Below are 18,664 nucleotides of genomic sequence, written 5' to 3' on the forward strand. Positions count from 1 at the left end.
ATGAGAATCTTATCAGGCTCCTCCAAAAAAGTTGTTTTGCTGTGTACGCTGTAATTCTCAACAAAATCTTTTTAAACAAACAAATTAAAATGTATTTGTTAAATCTGATCCAGGTAACCCTGGAAGATTTTTATTTCTTCTTATTTTTCAATTTCTCGTAATACTTGGAAGTCAAAAGACTTTTTTTAAATAAAAAATTAACTAATTCGTTATTGTAAAATTAGTAATTTTTTAAATAAAAAAAAGCTCCCAGGGATACCTGAAGAATTATGTCAAATAGTATTGTACAAAATTTCAGAACGATTGGTCCAGTAGATTTTGAGTTATGACGTACACGGACTTCAAAAACAACAAGTTTCAGAAAAACGCTTCAAACTTCAAGGATAAGATGGACAATACTTGAAGTTCGATATTATTTTTACACGTTAAAATGCATTTTAAAAAATTTGTCAATGGACATTTCTTATTGCTCAGGCATCGCTCTTTCACATGGTGTTTAGAAAAATATTGCAAATTTAAAAAGAAACAGTTCAAGTAACTTTCACATTAATTAAAAAAATTTTCAATTTTATCAAAAATCCAATTAGAATTAAAGACAAAAGACAAATAATAATTTCTTAAATAATATAAATAAATAAAACAATTATAATAATTTTTGAAAATAAGTAAAATTTAAGAACAAACAAAATTTCCCTTTATTAATTATTTTTACACATTAAAATGAAGAATAAATTAAAAATTACACGTTAATATTAAATTGTATCGAAAGATATCATGTTGACTAGATATGTACGTATAACAATTCTTTGTTAAGGGGGAATCCTACTTAAGGGGTAAGGCCACTGTAAACGCCAAAAAAAAGACCAGTTTTCAAGAATTTTTTTTTGTTGGAAGAAAAGCGAATACAATTATAATAATGTAGTATGTTATTAGTCATATATTGAACTAAAAAAATGTAAATTTTCAACAACAAAAAATACAAAATAGCGGAGTTACGGAAATTTAATAAGATGCTTTTTTTTAAAGAGCTCCGCGGCACGCATCACATAGGGTGCAAAATTTAATCTGGAACAAAATAAAAAAAATTTTCTTTATCTACATGACAATAGCTAAAAAATGACGTAGGGGATTTAACAAATATTGATTTTTGTGAAATTGGCAAGCATTTGAAAAAAAGATTCATTTTTCGACCAAAAAAAACGGCACTAAATTGTTCATAACAAATGTATAAATTAAGTTATTGAAAATCCCGTACGTCATTCTCTTTGAAATGTTATTATAAAGATGTAAGAAAAAATCCGATTAAAAATATTGGAAATTGTTTGAGTTATGCTGCGTGCCGATTTCAAAAAGCGTGTTTTGAGAAATACGCGTTTAAAGTTTTGAGATATATACAACATACCTATGAAAAAATGAAAAATGTTACTTTTAAAAATTTGTTACCATTAATCTGTAATTAAAGCATCACATAGACATCCTTCTGTATTTGTATCATCATTATCTGAGCAGTTTCTGCCCAACAGGTAGCCATCAAACGCAGGTAGTCGTTGCGGAACGGCCCAGCGTGCTCGGTAAAAGAGCTCGAAATTTCAATTAAATCGATTTCAGACACGTATAAAACCTTTTGCACTATATTCTACAAGGTTCAAAGAATTTTTTTCGCTAATAAAAAAAAATTTATGTTTTGAAAATTCTACAGTGGCCTTACCCCTTAACATGGTCAAAAAATCGATGATTTTTTTTGGTTATATCTGCAAGAAATACATCCAAGAATATATACCTAAAGTTTTAAAGTCCAATCTTAAATGTTTTTTAAGTTTTCCATTGATTTTTGGCGAGTGCAAAACATTTACCGTGGGTGTTTGACAAGATTACCGGTAGTTCTCCCGACTGTAGTTTTCCGACAGCTATTCTCCCGACAACTATATTTCCGCGGAAATATAGTTTGTTTTAACATTTGTCGCGACAAATGTTTTTCCCGAAAGCAATTTCCCGACACGTATTTCCCGACAAATAATTTTAAAATAATATCATGTGAAGATAAAGTTTAAGGGGACATTCCAGTTCAAAATGTCAAAAAATATCGATTTTTTTGTTTTTATTTTCGGGGTGTTGGTAATTTGCAACCAAATGCAACAAAGGGGGTGGGGGGGGGTCAAAAAACCTGAAAGTCAGTGTAACGTTATTTATGGATGATCCCTAACCATTTTTAAGCAAATCCGATGATTTTTTAAAAAAAATTCGAAACTTATGAACAAAAACTTTAAATGCATTTTTCTTAAAATGTCTTTTTTTGATCTGGTAAAAGTGATATCTTGAGTTCTTCTAAAGCGATTATAAAAAGTCAAACGGCTTTTGATTTAGCGTCATCATGCCTATAAGTGGAACCTTAAAAACTGGAAAATTTCCAACTCCCTTTTTTTTAAAAGATAAATTCTGAATAAAAACACCTTTTTTTGCATATTTTGGGGAAAAAGTACTCTAAGAAAAGGGGGGGAAGAAAATTCCACTTTTTTGAGGTTCCACACCTAAAGAAATATCTAACGAAGAGAATGTCACTTCGTTTTTGGTTTTATCTGTTTTAGAAAGTTTGGAATCGATCTTACCATCAAAAATGGGCATTTTCGAAAATGGCGTATATCGCCGCCATTTTGAAATAAAAATGAAAAAAAATGTTTTTACAAATTCTTAAATAAATTATTTATTATATGTAAAAGAAATTTTTTAATAAATGTCATAGTTATTTTAATAATATATACTAAAAAATCCTTCTTTTTGCCTGTTTTGAACTGGAATGTCCCCTTAAATTTTTAGAGGAGAGCAAGGCATAAACGAAAGGAAATGCAACATATTCATATGTAGCTGTAAAGATTTCGTCGATTTTTCTTAACCAATTCCAAGATGGTAAACAATTGTGTAAAAATAGTTGGAGCGACCTTTTTAAGAAATAATAAAATTAAATTAATAATTAAATTAAAATTATTAAAAATTAAATTAACTGTAAAATTGAATAAATTAAAGAATTAGGATCAGTTGGGGTAAATAGAAACTGATTTGATAAGTTTCACCAATAACATAAGGATTTTCTTTTAAATCGGAATACTTTTGGTTTTTATGTGTATTGAGTTATTATTTCACAATAATTTTGACACATTCAAATTTTTAAAAACAATGACAATTTATTTGTTTGACTTTTTCCATACCAACCAAAAAAGAATTGTTTTTTGTCGGGAAAAATACTTGTCGTGAAACTAGATTCGGGAAAAAAGGTGTCAGGAAATTGATTTCGTGTAAAGTATGTGTCGGGAAATTGAGTTCGGGAAAACGTTGGGGAACCGTTTGACAATCATATTTAACCTAAAGAAATTAAAAAAAAATGTTTAATAATTTGACAACCAATTAAAATCATTATTTTTTTGTTTTATCTCTCAAAATATTAGAATTTTACCATTTCTTTGGAATTTTTTAGTTCAAATAGAAACTACATAATGTGAACTTTAAAATTCTTTGATTTTATATTTCAAATAAGAATTGCGCTCTCTATCGTGCACAACGTTTTTTAAGGCAAGAAGTGCACCCACCAACAACAATTAATTTGAACTTATCTATTTTTTAATATTTTATGTCAAAATTTTTTTTAACCCTCCTGCGTACCGTGACGAGTATACTCGTCCAAACTAAGTTGTTACCAAATGCGCGAGGACGAGTATACTCGTCCGAATATTTTTTCTCATAACTTTTAAACAAATTAACTTTAACACATGAGACAAAGTGCAACTTACAGTGCAAGGTTCACAGTTAATGATACATACATAATAAAGTTTTCAATTAAAGTATTTGTTAATAAATAAAGTATTAAATATTTGTTATAAACAGTAGAGGATAGGTCACACAATAAAAGTTGCAAATGGGACATTCTCCACAATATTTTCATTAAAATATTTAATTTCGTAAAATAATTTTTTTTGGATTCTGTATCGAAAAAAAATAAATACGTATTTTTTTATTTTCTGACTTGATGAAAATTACGAAAGTTATTAATTTTTGAAATTTAATGTTTTTGAAAACAGTGAATTTTCAAAACCGTTTTTCTCCCTCAATATTTCAAGTTAGAAAATAATATGACCCATGAAATTTGTCGGAAATTTCATGAACTTTTCAAATATGCAATTATTAATAACGAATCTGCAAAAGGAATACCTAAAAACTTGAAATTAAACTTAAAAAGTGTTATTTCTCAAAGATGGACACTTTCGATTTTCAATTTTTGTCTCTCCACTTAATCTTTAAAAAATGAGAAATTTTTTCCTACTTCTGAGAATGTGGTGTAATTTCATTTAATTATTATTTACAATATTCTTAAATCTAAATGCATGCATTTTGCAGTTGCATTATATAAATTAATCTTAGTTTCGTTCAATTTTTATTGAATGTCATTTGTTTTTTTTGTTGATCAATACACTGGTTTACAGTGAAATTGTCAATCGAACAAAACAATTTTTTTTCGAATAGTAGGTGTTTTTTGAGTAAGAAAATCATAGTTTTAATTTTTTTCCCTCGTGCAGTTTTTCTGTAGCTTCAAATTTTGCATTTTCGAGGTGCGACGCCACTTAAACTTACCTGTAGGAAAATTAGCTTGTCAAAATATAATAAATGAGGTATCATTGGAAAGGTTATTAAATTACCTTTCGATACATAGGTCACAGAATAAAGTTCAACAAAAAACGAGAGAGTTACAGTCGATTAAAGATGAAATTTCATGACAATTTTGATGATTTTTAGACATTTGAGTAACTTCTACTATTTTTTTCTACATCAAACAGGAAAGAATGTTTAGGTTTTAATTTTTTTATTGATGGACTATATCATTACACAAATTTTGAGCCCTTGTGGACCTCGATTGGATTAAAAATGACAATTCTACACTAAATTTAGTGCACGAAACTACATTCTTCATTTTTAGTATCCCTTAAACATTTGCAGCAAAAATTGAAGTAATAAAATTTGGTTAAGTGCTAAAGTTACTAAAATCACTAATAAAGGATTTCTGAAATCGTAGATTTCGAATCCAATGTTAGTTTTCTAAATTTCAAAATGGCGGATCCAATATGGCGGACAAGTTTTTAAAAATCGATTGAATTCGTCTTAAATTCGTTACTCGCGGGTTTTCGGGGTCGCTGATTACGAATCTGATGTCGGATTTCGAAAATTTAAAAGGATGGATTCATAATGGTGAACGAGTTTTTTAAAATCTATCGAATTTGCACCTATTGGATCCGCCATTTTTAATTTTTAAAATCTGACATCAGATTCGTAATCAGCGACCCCGAAAACCCCCGAGTAACGAATTTAAGACGAATTTAATCGATTTTTAAAAACGTGACGCCATATTGGATCCGCCATTTTGAAATTTAGAAAACTAACATTGGATTCGAAATCTACGATTTCAGAAATCCTTTATTAGTGATTTTACTAACTTTAGAGCTTAACTAAATTTTATTACTTCAATTTTTGCTGCAAATGTTTAAGGGATACTAAAAATGAAGAATGTAGTTTCGTTCACTAAATTTAGTGTAGAATTGTCATTTTTAATCCAATCGAGGTCCACAAGGGCTCAAAATTTGTGTAATGATATAGTCCATCAATAAAAAAATTAAAACCTAAACATTCTTTCCTGTTTGATGTAGAAAAAAATAGTAGAAGTTACTCAAATGTCTAAAAATCATCAAAATTGTCATGAAATTTCATCTTTAATCGACTGTAACTCTCTCGTTTTTTGTTGAACTTTATTCTGTGACCTATGTATCGAAAGGTAATTTAATAACCTTTCCAATGATACCTCATTTATTATATTTTGACAAGCTAATTTTCCTACAGGTAAGTTTAAGTGGCGTCGCACCTCGAAAATGCAAAATTTGAAGCTACAGAAAAACTGCAGGAGGGAAAAAAATTAAAACTATGATTTTCTTACTTAAAAAACACCTACTATTCGAAAAAAAATTGTTTTGTTCGATTGGCAAAAAAAAGTTTTTAATTTGTAAACCTGTGATATTATTTATTTTCATTGAAGTGCAAAATAATTTGCAAATTGTATAAAATATAATTATTTATTATAAATAAAGTGTTTTATTGAACGCTCTTGCTAACCTTTTAAATTATTAAAAAAATTATCATAAATAATAATAATTTGCAAATAATTTTGACACTTCACTACAAAAAGTAAACAAACGACATTCAAGAGAAATCGAATAAAACTAGTTATATAATCATAGAATGTACCTCAAAAATTCGTGCACTGAGATTAAAAATATTGTAAATAATAATTAAATGAAATAACACCACATTCTCATAAGTAGGAAAAAATTTCTCATTTTTTAAAGATTAAGTGGAGAGACAGAAATTGAAAATCGAAAGTGTCCATCTTTGAGAAATAACACTTTTAAGTTTAATTTCAAGCTTTTAGGTATTCCCTTTGCACATTCGTTATTAATAATTGCATATTTGAAAAGTTCATGAAATTTCCGACAAATTTTATGTGTCATATTATTTTCTAACTTGAAATATTGAGGGAGAAAATCGGTTTTGAAAAGTCACTGTTTTCAAAACCATTAAATTTAAAAAATTAATAACTTGCGTAATTTTTATCAAATCACAAAATAAAAAAATACGTATTTATTTTTTTTCGATACAGAATCAAAAAAAAAATTATTCCAACAAAATAAAATTTTTCAATGAAAATATTGTGGAGAATGCCCCAAATACATACTTATCTAAAAAAAATTGTTTGATTTTAATGAAACTTGGTATTTCAAGGGTTTTTAGGGTTCCTGATTAAGAATCTTAAGCCAGATTAAAAAAATCCAATATCGCGAATGAGTTTTTCAAAAATTCATCCAAAATTCTTGAAAATTTATAATTGGAGGTTTTTCAGGTCGCTGATTACGAATCTAAGGTCAGATTTAAAAATTTAAAATGGCGGATCCAATATGGCGGATGAATTTCTAAAAAGTTGTTTGATTTTAATGAAACTTGGTATCTAGGGGTTTTTGGGGTCGCTGATTAAAAATCTGAAGCCAGATTAAAGAAATCCAAAATGGCGGATCTAACATGGCGGATGGATTTTAATAAATTGTTTGATTTTAATGAAACTTGGTATCTATAGGTTTTCGTGGTCGCTGATTACAAATCTGAGGTCAGATTTTCAAAACTCAAAATGACGGATCCAAAATAACGGACGAATTTTTTAAAAAATTGTTTGATTTTAATTAGAAATATAACATCTAGGAACATGCAGTTTTTTTGTAATTTTGCAATTAATTTATCTGAGCAATATAAGGATATTTTATAAATTTAACAATTCTTTAATTGTTTAAACAAATAATTGTTGTTATGTACAAACTTTTTACAAAAAATATCTAGAAACATGCAGCTTTTTTCTAATTTTGCAATTAACTACGCTGAGTAATACTACATGAAGATTTTTCATAAATTTAACGATTCTTTAATTGTTTAAACAAATAATGTTGTTATTTACTAACTTTTAACAAAATCATCTACAAACATGCAATTTTTTTTCTAATTTTACAATTAACTAAGCTGAGTAATATTACATGAAGATTCCTAATAAATTGAACGATTCTCTAATTGTTTAAACAAATAATGTTGTTATGTACTAACGTTTTACAAAAAACATCTAGAAGCATGTAATTTTTTCTAATTTTGCAATTAACCCTTTAACGCCCAAATGTGCTGTTTTCCGACTTGAATTTTAACTTCGTACAACTATTAAAAGAAAGCAAAAAAAATTTGAAAAGTACCATTTCCTACTATTTTCGGGATCGCTCTTTCGAATGGCGTTGTCAAAATTTCCAAAAAATGAAATTAACCCCCTTTTTTAATGAAATTTTCCAAAAAATGCAAGATTTTTTGATGAAAATTTTTTTTTATTGCAATTTTCATTGTTATATCGGTATCTACATATCGTCTAAGGTATAAAAACCGTATTCCCGATAGCTGTACTTTAAAAATATGCAGTAGCTTTTTTTCTTTTTTTCATTTGTCATTAAAAAATGGCGCCCGAACGCTAAATTTTTTTTTTATTACGCATACAAATTTTTTTTCTAAATTTGCTTAAATTCGCTTAAAATTTGTTACTCGGGGGTTTATGGGGTCGCTTATTACGAATCTGATGTTAGTTTTGAAAAATTCAAAATGGCGGATTCAATATGGCGGACGATTTTTTTAAAAATTTACCAAATTCGCCTTAAACTTGTTACTCGGGAATTTTCAGGGTCGCTGATTACGAATATGATGTTACTTTTTAAAAATCCAAAATGGCGACCAAAAAATAAAAATCATTCAGATTGGCTTAAAAATTGGTACTCGGAAGTTTTTGGGGTAGCTCATTACGAATATGATGTTAGTTTTCAAAAATCGAAAAGGGCGGATCCAAAATGGCGACCGAAAAAATAAAAATCATTCGGATTGGCTTAAAAATTGGTACTCGGGGGTTTTTGGGGTCGCTGATTACGAATATGATGTTAGTTTTTAAAAATCCAAAATTTCGGATCTAATATGTCAGACAAAAAAAATAGAAATCATTCGGATTGGCTTGAAAATTGTTTGGGTCAATTTTGGAATTTACTTATACTCAATTAATAATAATGTCAAACTTGAAACATTACTTTCATAAAACTTAGTTTAATTACTTATTGAACTTTAAAGTGGGGACCTTTTTCATCATTAAACATTGTTTGAGGTTGTCTTCTGTCACGTCCTGAGCTAAGGCAAGGGTAATTTTATTAAGCGAATAATAAAAGGGAGGTAAAGTGCTGATATGATTTTACACATTGAGGGTTAAATTAAAAAAAGTTTTATCTCGGGATACCTTCAGTTACTAAGGACAAATGTTTTTTATTATTTGAATAACTGTTGCATATTAGATCCGAAATTTTGGATTTTTAAAAACTAACATCATATTCGTAATCAGCGACTCCAAAAACCCCTGAGTACCAATTTTTAAGCCAATCCGAATGATTTTTATTTTATTGGTCGACATTTTGGATCCGCCATTTTGGATTTTTAAAAAGTAACATCATATTCGTAATCAGCGACCCTGAAAACCCCCGAGTAACAAGTTTCAGGGAAATTTGGTAAATTTTTAAAAAATCATCCGCCATATTGAATCCACCATTTTGAATTTTTCAAAACTAACATCAGATTCGTAATCAGCGACCTCATAAACCCCCGAGTAACAAATTTCAAGCGAATTTAAGTAAATTTAGGAAAAAAATTGTATGTGTAATAAAAAAAAAATTTAGCGTTCGGGCGCCATTTTTTAATGAAAAATGAAAAAAAGAAAAAAAACTACTGCATATTTTTTGGAAACTTTCATTAAAAGAGGGGGTAAATGTCATTTTTGGAAATTTTGACAACGCCATTCGAAAGAGCGACCCCGAAAATAGTAGGAAATGGTACTTTTGATTTTTTTTAGCTTTCTTTTAATAGTTGTACGAAGTTAAAATTCAAGTCGTAAAACAGCACATTTGGGCGTTAAAGGGTTAACTAAGCTGAATAATATACCTTGAATTTTGCAATTAACAAACATGAATCTTACAATAATACTGATCTTGTTAAATTTTAAAATTTGGAAAAAGCATGTTTCTAATAAGTCTTTGTGCAAGGAGTTAATCAACATTTTTAATTATTTGTTTAAATATGTGTTAAATTGTAATTTTTATAAAACATCATTATGTAGTACTACTCAGCTTAGGAAGTCTAAAAGATGCACGTTGTTACATATAACCACTGATCTCTATATTAACTGGATGGGCGATTGTTGTAGAAAAGTGGCTTCCGGTGTGAAAATAATTGAAACCCTCTACGCCACGCTTTAGATGCCGGTGTAACAGCGTAGAGCGACTTTGATTGTGTGAGTTGCTGTGTGAGTGTACTTTTGATATAGTGTGTGTGTGTATCCAATGTTTTGACATCTCAAGTGCTTTAATAATTTTAATTTAACTTTTGTGATATAAAACACAGACAAGGTGTTAATTTGTTTATATTGTGGAAAAAAAGAAGCAAAGGGTGTTTCTTTTCACATGAAAGTACATATTTAAACAGTAAATACATATTATTGAAGTGTATATTTTTAGGTTATATTTTGTTTCCTTTTTGCGTAGAATATTTTACACACTTTTGCGTGTTGTTAAACACATAATAGTGTAATGCTGAATAATTTTAGTTTCCTTACCAAATTAAAAAAATATTGTTTTTAATCAATTATTATTTAAAAATAAAAATATTATTTAAATAATATTTGAGTTTATATATAATGTTTGAATACTAAAAGTTCTGTTACTATATTAATTAATCAGTTTTTAAAATAAAATAAGTAAATAATAAATTATTTAATTAAGAAAGTAATTGACGGTTAATTAATTATTAAATTTAAAAAATTTGCTAATCATTTAAGTACTTTTCTATACAGCAAAACGTATATCAATCTCACTTTTATATTTAAAAATTTCCGCCATTTGTGTAAAAGTGGGCATCTAAAATGTGGCGTTTCCGGTCTTCTAATATTTTGCAGTTTTAGATACAGTCGCCCATCCAGTTATATATAGAGATCAGTGCATATAACAGAGACGTAGTTTATGAAGGACTCGTAAAATACCAATATATGTATAGAAAATCTAAAAAATTTCTAAATCTGGTGGCCATATTGGCTCTGATCTTCTGTATTTTTAAAATCTGATCTCAGCTTCGTAATTAGTGACCTCAAAAAACCCTAGACACCAAGTTTCATTGAAATTTTTTAATAAAATCAAACAATTTTTTAAAAATTCGTCCTCCATATTGGATCCGCCATTTTGAATTTTTTTAATTTGACCTCAGATTCGTAATCAGCGACCCCAAAAACCCCTAGATACCAAGTTTCACTACAATTAAACAATTTTTTAAAAATTCATACGCCATTTTGAATTTTTTAAATCTGACCTCAGATTTGTAATCAGCGACCTCAAAAACCCCTAGGTACCAAATTGTAGAAAAATCCAACACTGTGAAAAATTTGTGCATTTGGAAACAATTTTAGGGTGAAAATAGGTACGCATGAGGGTCAAAAATAGAGGAGACTAGGTGCAGTTGTTACAATTTTGATAAAATCAGTTACAGTGATTAGAGTTTAACTCTAATTTGTTTGGTCATACGATTAAATCTGTCAAAGTGATTAGAAAAACTCTCAATAAAAGGGCAATCTTGTTACGAGCCTGAATTGCTCTTAAAAGTAGAAGGGATCGTGATGATGTCTCCTTCTTGTGTCCTAATCGTTTTTGCTTTTAGTTGAAATAAATTCCTTAATGTAAACACACGTGTTACAAGTCTATCGTATTATTTCTTCCAACCTGAGAAATTATTTATCAGGTTATGGGCCCAGATTTACTCTGGTTAAAGTGAATGTGCCTATGAGTGGATATTTCTTTTTTTATAAAAAGTGAAGTTTTTTTTTTTTTTTTTTTGAAATTTAAACAATGTATTTCTCGAGTGTGAAAGCGGAAAAATTAAGAGACAAAGAAAATTGGTTACGGTGGCGATTTGTGATAAGGACTCTACTAGAAGAAGATGAAGATTTGTTAAAAGTGTGTGAAGGAAACTTAGTTGCTTCTGTGGCCAATGCGGATAATTTTGATGTGTTAACTGCAAAATACAATAAGGCAGATAAAGCTGCCCGGAAATTATTTGTCACAACTGTGGATAGGAAACCTTTGGATCTCTTGTTAAGCTGCACTTCAGCCAAGGAGATGTGGGCAAAGTTAAACGCCGTATACGACATGAAGTCGGACGAAAACCTATCTATGATTAAAAAACAATTTTTTGATTTTCAATGGGATCAAAATGAGGGAGTTGCGCATAATTTATCCAAACTGTAGCAAATTTCAGTCAAAATGAAGGCACTTGAAAGTGAGATTTCAAATTCTATGATGATGTCACGAATTTTATATTCATTACCAAAACAATTTCAACATTTTCATAGTGCTTGGGACTCAGTGGATGAAACCAAGAAAACTTTAGAAAATCTCACCACGAGGCTAATGGCCGAAGAATTACGAAATCAAAGTCAAGAGAAATCCGATGAAGAGGCAGTAGCGTTATTTTCAAAATCTAAAGGTCATTCATCAAAACAAAACTCATGGAAGAAAGGAAACAATAACAATGCTGATGAAAATAAGAATTTTCGTTGTTACACGTGTGGTAGTAGAAATCATTCAAGGAAAAATTGTCAAGGCTGTTTTATATGTGGTTCCAAAAATCATATAAAACGAAATTGTCCAAAAAATGAGGAAAGGAATTCGAATCGTCAAGGGGAAAGTTCTGGTCAGCAAAATTTGGCAGAAAGACAGGCTTTTGTGGGGACATGCAGTGCAGTTGGGGATGATGACTGGTTGATCGACTCAGGGGCATCAGATCACATGACGAATAGGAAGGAATGATTCAGCCAGTATACAGAGTTCGAGGTTCCAGTAAAAATCAGAGTCGGTAACGGTGATGAAATTTCTTTGAATGGTAAGGGTAATATTGAATTACAATCCTTTGTTAATAATAAATGGTTGCCGGGTACAATGTACGATGTTTTGTATGTTCCTGAATTAAAACAGAATTTATATTCAGTAAAAGTAGCTGCGAAGAAAAATATTGATTTTTCGATAACTGAAGGAGGTCAAAAATGTTTATTTACGCGAGACAAAATGATAATAGCTACGAAGTCTGATATAGGCAGTCTTTATAAAATTAATTTTAAAATACTAACACCGAAAGAATGTAATGTCATGAGTAAAATCGATAATTTACAACTATGGCACGAAAGACTCTGTCATCAAAACAAGAGGCACGTGCAAAATTTTCTAAAGAAGCTAGGTATAACTGTCTCGGTTGATAGTGATTTTTGTGATGGATGTGCTTATGGGAAAAGCCATAGACTCAAGTTTGATGAGAGAGTTATTCGTGCCACGAAACCGCGTGAGATAATTCACTCTGATGTATGCGGCCCGATGCAAATCGAATCCCTGGGTAAAAAGAAATACAGTGTAATATTCAAAGACGAATTTACAGGATATCGCTATATTTATTTTTTAAATAAAAAATCATTGGTTTATGGTAAGCTAAAAATTTTTTGTTTGGAAATTGAAAATCAATTTGGGGAAAATATTAAAGAATTACATACAGATGGGGGAAAAGAATATGAAAATTCGAATGTAAAATCTTTTCTGAAAAGTAAGGGAATAAAGTTTTCTGTCAGTGTGCCATATACACCACAACAAAATGGTATGAGTGAGAGGGAAAATAGAATAATTGTAGAAGCCTCAAGGTCAATGATTTATTCAAAAAGCGATATACCTCTCTTTCTTTGGGCAGAAGCTATGAATACGTCGGTGTATGTAATTAATAGAACAAGGCCGTCAAAAGAAGGAACCAAAACTCCTTACGAGTTGTGGTTTAACAAATCAACTGGTATACACAATTTAAAACTCTTTGGAATAGAGTGTTATGTACACATTCCGCAACAAAAGAGAAAGAAATTTGATAAGAAATCTTTAAAAGGTATTGTTGTAGGTTACATTGAGAGTTGCAAGGGATTCAGAGTTTACATTCCAGAAAAAAGAGACGTAATCTTAAGTCGTTATGTTTTGTCCAAAACAGAAAAATTAGCGCCTAACGAAGTAAATGTTAAAATTAAAAAAGAAAATTTTGAAAAGGAAATGGAAAATAGTAAACAAACGGTCAAAAGTGATGACGAATATGAGAGTGCAACAGAAGATGAAGATTCTGATGAACACTTGCAATCCTCAATTGAACCTGAAATTAGAAAATTAAGAGATAGAAAAAGTTTGAAACAAACTGAGTTTTACGGGTGTCCAATCTCGTTTATTGCAGAAGCTTTACCTTTATCTTATCAGGATGTAATGAATTCTCCAGATAATCATAAATGGATAGAAGCAATGCAAGAAGAGATTGAATCACTCAAGAAAATCAAAGTCTGGACTTTAGTTGAAAATAATAATGATCAATGTCGCTGGGCTTTTAGAATAAAATTAAATGATGATTGTACAAAGAGATATAAAGCTCGATTAGTCATAAAAGGGTATTCGCAAACAAAAGATATTGATTATAAAGAAACGTTCAGTCCAGTAGTACGGTTCGAATCTGTAAGAACACTGTTAAGTGTAGTAGCAAAAAATAATTATTCTCGGTCAGTTTGATATTAAAACTGCTTTTTTACATGGAAACTTAAATGAAATTATCTTTATGAATCAACCGGAAGGATTCAGTGATGGAAGTACAAAAATATGTATACTCTTAAAAAGCTTATACGGGCTGAAGCAAGCACCCAGATGCTGGGCTGAGCATTTCTCAATCTTTCTTAGAGAATTCGGTTTTGAACAAAGTTCAGCAGATCCTTGCTTTTATATGTATAAGAGAGATAATGAAAAATTGTTCTTGGCTATTTACGTTGATGACGGTCTAATTGCTGCAACGAATGAAAATTTGTTAGGTAAATTTTTTAAAAGTTTAAATAAACAATTTGAGTCAACGAGTACAAAGCGAGTAACTTGTTTTCTTGGTATGGAAATTGAAAAGTTAAAAGATGGATCAATCTTTATAAGTCAAGAAAAATATATTAATTTGATATTAGACAAATTTAATTTAATTACAGCTAATTCAGTTTCCACTCCAATTGAACCTGGTTTTGATACGAGTGATTTAGAAAGAGTAGAAACAAATGCGCCTTATCGGGAAGCGGTAGGGAATTTGATTTTTCTACAGGTTGTCAGTAGACCTGACATTGCGTATGCAGTTAATATTGCTGCGAGAATGTTAGATAAGCCAAGCGAAAAATATTGGTCACTTGTAAGAAGAATTATGCGTTATCTTAAAGGAACAGTAGATTTGGGACTTTTATACTGTAAAAATGGTCCATTTGAGACTTACTGTGATGCAGATTATGCAGGAGATAATGAGTCTAGAAAGTCTACCTCGGGTATTGTTTGTAAACATTCAAGTGCGGCAATAACTTGGCAGAGCGAGGATTGCTCTCTGAATGTAAGATAATTTATGAAAACAATAATTTGTACATCGACAATATGAGTGCAATTAAATTGTTAAAAAATCCTGAATTTCATCGAAGAACCAAGCATATTGATGTGAAATACCATTATGTGAGAAATTTGTATCAAGATGGTGTAATTAATGTAATTTATGTTGAAACTAAGGAACAAGTGGCAGACATCTTCACAAAGGCTTTACCACGAGTAACATTTGATTATTTAAAACAAAAATTGGGCCTTGTAAGCAAAAAGGATGTTCATAATATTTTAATAAATAAAAATTGAGTATTTAGATTTTTAGAGGGAATGTCAAAGTGATTAGAAAAACTCTCAATAAAAGGGCAATCTTGTTACGAGCCTAAATTGATTTTAAAAGTAGAAGGGATCGTGATGATGTCTCCTTCTTGTGTCCTAATCGTTTTTGCTTTCAGTTGAAATAAATGCCTTAATGTAAACACACGTGTTACAAGTCTATCGTATTATTTCTTCCAACCTGAGAAATTATTTAACAAAATCAAAGGTATATTATCTAGTTTTAAAAGGCCATAATTGATTTAGCTCTATATCTATTATTCAATTAACTAGAAGCATTTGAGTGACAGCGTGTAAATTGTAACAACTGCACAAAGTGAATGTCGGTTGTTGTTATACCAAGAATCATATATAACATTTCTAAATTGAAGGGCTGGCTGCAATAAGGGGATGAATGCAAGACTTGGAAGGGATACTACCAGTCGGGTATAATTTTTTATGACAACTTTTATTAATTAATGTGGACAACCAAGGCAGTTTGTTAAAGCTTAATCCTCATAGAATTGATACTGAAAAATGTACTTTCTTAAGTATAAAGGTTTATTAATTATTTAAAAAATATCAAGCAGAGAAATATTTACTTTTGGTCTCTAAAAACCAATGTCCCTATTTTTTTACTTAAAAAGCTTGCATATAATTTTTAAACATATTGCAGCAAGTTCGTACATAAAAACTAAACATTTTTTCCTTTGGAACCCTATCTCTATAATTCGCTGTGTCTAAGATATTCCATTTGTAACAATTGCACAGCGTAACAACCACACCTAGTCTCCCCTACTTCAAATATATACAAAAACATCCCAAAAAGCCCGGAGGTCTAAGTTAATTTATTCCTTTTTAAAAAAATTTTTAAATGTGTTATTATTAGGCCTTTTAAAGTAGGATCCCCCTTTAAGTAAATTTGTTTATAATGTCATCAAATGATATTTTTGAACAATAATTATGTACAGCTGTTAATGATGACGTAATTCAGAAGCCATTAGAAAAAAAATATGATTTTTCAACTATAAATAGACGAGCTATTTATTTGTTAACTTAATTTAAATTAAAATTTGTTTAACATTATAAACAAATTTAATACATACTTTATAAAAAAATAACTATATATGGGGCATTCCAGGCCAAATCGGAAATTATTTTGCTTTTGCATCTCAAATTTTTTCTAAACATTTTTTTCCTTTTAGTACTCTTTGACTACCTTGAATTTTTTCAAATTTTTTCATAAAGCGGTTCAGGAGATACAAATTTATGAAAAATGACGTTTTTTACGTAAATTTTTTTTTAAATGCTTATAACTCGGTCAAAAATTGATCAAATTGGACGTATTTATAATGAAAAGTTTTGTTTTCACATGTAGTTTTAAATAAAAATATTTTTAAGATGCAAAAGCAAAATAATTTCCGATTTGGCCTGGAATGCCCCATATATATATATATATAAATTTTTTTATTACAAATAATAATATATACTTATGCTACAAATAATAACAAATTTTAATTAATTAGTTAATAATAATAATTTATTATTGTATTTTTATGATATACCTATTAATTAATAATTGATAATAAATTAATTAAATATTTGATGTTATTGTTGGTGAATAATGTTTTTAAAAATCTTGAAAATTTATGCAAGCTGACAGTGAAAAATTATTTAATTTTTCACCAATCATCGATACGAGTCTTTCTAAGTATCTAAATTCAAAAGATTTTTTGTAATTCATGCAAAAACGCGGCTGCACTCTACACGGAAAGAAAGTTATTATATTATTTATTATATTAGAAGTATTAAACTTTAATAAAAATTATACTGTATTTAGTAAAGTTATATTAAATATCGAAAACTTTTAACAAATTTTAATATAACTTTACTAAATTTTATATAGGTACGTTTTGTTAAAGTTTCACAGTAAAAAGAAAGTCTTATTTTAAAGCAGGAAAGCAGCCTTAAATTAAGATACAGTGAGTTCTCGCGAGTCGTTCAACTCACGAGTCGTTCAAACTCGCCAGTCGTTCAACAGCTGATCAGTGTCCGATTCACGAGTCGTTCAATTTCTAGCATGCGCGCGCCGGTGCTCAGTGCTGTGTAATTTAAACGGACCAAAGTCATTGAATATTGTGTCTTTCGGGGCGATAAATATGTTTCACACATCCCTGAAATCGCCTTGGAGGCGTGGCTTATGCGTTGAACGACTCGTGAGTTTTATGATCTTGAAAATTTTCGAGAATTGAACGACTCGCGAGAACTCACTGTACAACATTTTTGTATCCTTTAACGCATTATAGCAGACAGTGCTGAATTTAAGACCGATCTTAAATTAAGATTTACTGTGTTAGTTTTGTTGATAGCAAAATTTTCCTTTGTCACATTTTGTCCTACACTTGTAAAATACTTTTATAAAATTTAATAATAACATCTTTCCGTGTAGTGAAAATAAACACGAGTTTATAGTGAAAGAACAGTTATATTAAATTTTTGTAACAGTGTTCTTGAACACTGTAGGAACAATGTTACTTCAAAATTCTATAACTAATTTAGAACAAATGTTACATGTCTGTTATAGAACAGATACAGAACAACTGTTCCAGAACAAATTTAGAACAAAGCTCTAGAACTGTTCTATAATAAAATTGTAACACTTATTCTAGAACACTGTTCTTTTTTTGGTCTAGAACAGTTATAGTACGTGCACACTGGGTACTAATGGGAAAATCGTTAGACTCTAGTTTGTCACAACACTTTTATACATGGGATTTTGCAAAGAATATTTCCGTTGCTACATTGCTCTAAAATATTTTTCAACGTTATTTAAAAGCTATATTCCGAAACTATGTTTGCTTAAATATATAACGTCATAAAACTTCGTAAAAAATCAATACAAATTACTCTTATAGAAACCTTGTAGAACTTTCATAATATCCAAATAATAAATTGCACGAAATGTTTGTGTGATCACTTGTTAAATAACTACATTTGTTTAAAATTTACCAAAAAAAATTTTTTTATTGCATTTAAACAATGAAGAACTTGTTTTTTAAATTTATTATTTTGATATTATGAAAGTAGAAAACATTGAAAGTTTATAAGTGTTTTATAATGTTTTCAATAAAACTTTTTTACCAGAGTCCCATTTCAGCGAACGAACCTTGCAAAGTAAGGTTCTCTTGCCGAAATGATAGGGAAATCTCTTCTAACACGTCTTTTAAGTGTAGATGTTACTCGCGTAATAAAAGTATGAATTCATACTT

The 18,664-nt window shown here is 29.4% G+C and overlaps 1 protein-coding gene across 1 annotated transcript in view; it reads right to left on the reverse strand.

Annotated features, from left to right (window-relative positions):
- The window catches only part of LOC122502238, a 124,170-nt gene that overhangs the window by 44,364 nt on the left and 61,142 nt on the right, over nucleotides 1-18,664 (reverse strand). The window lies entirely within an intron of this gene.

Source organism: Leptopilina heterotoma, unplaced genomic scaffold, assembly GCF_015476425.1.
Source record: "Leptopilina heterotoma isolate Lh14 unplaced genomic scaffold, ASM1547642v1 Lhet_223, whole genome shotgun sequence".
In the NCBI taxonomy this organism is placed as follows: domain Eukaryota; kingdom Metazoa; phylum Arthropoda; class Insecta; order Hymenoptera; family Figitidae; genus Leptopilina; species Leptopilina heterotoma.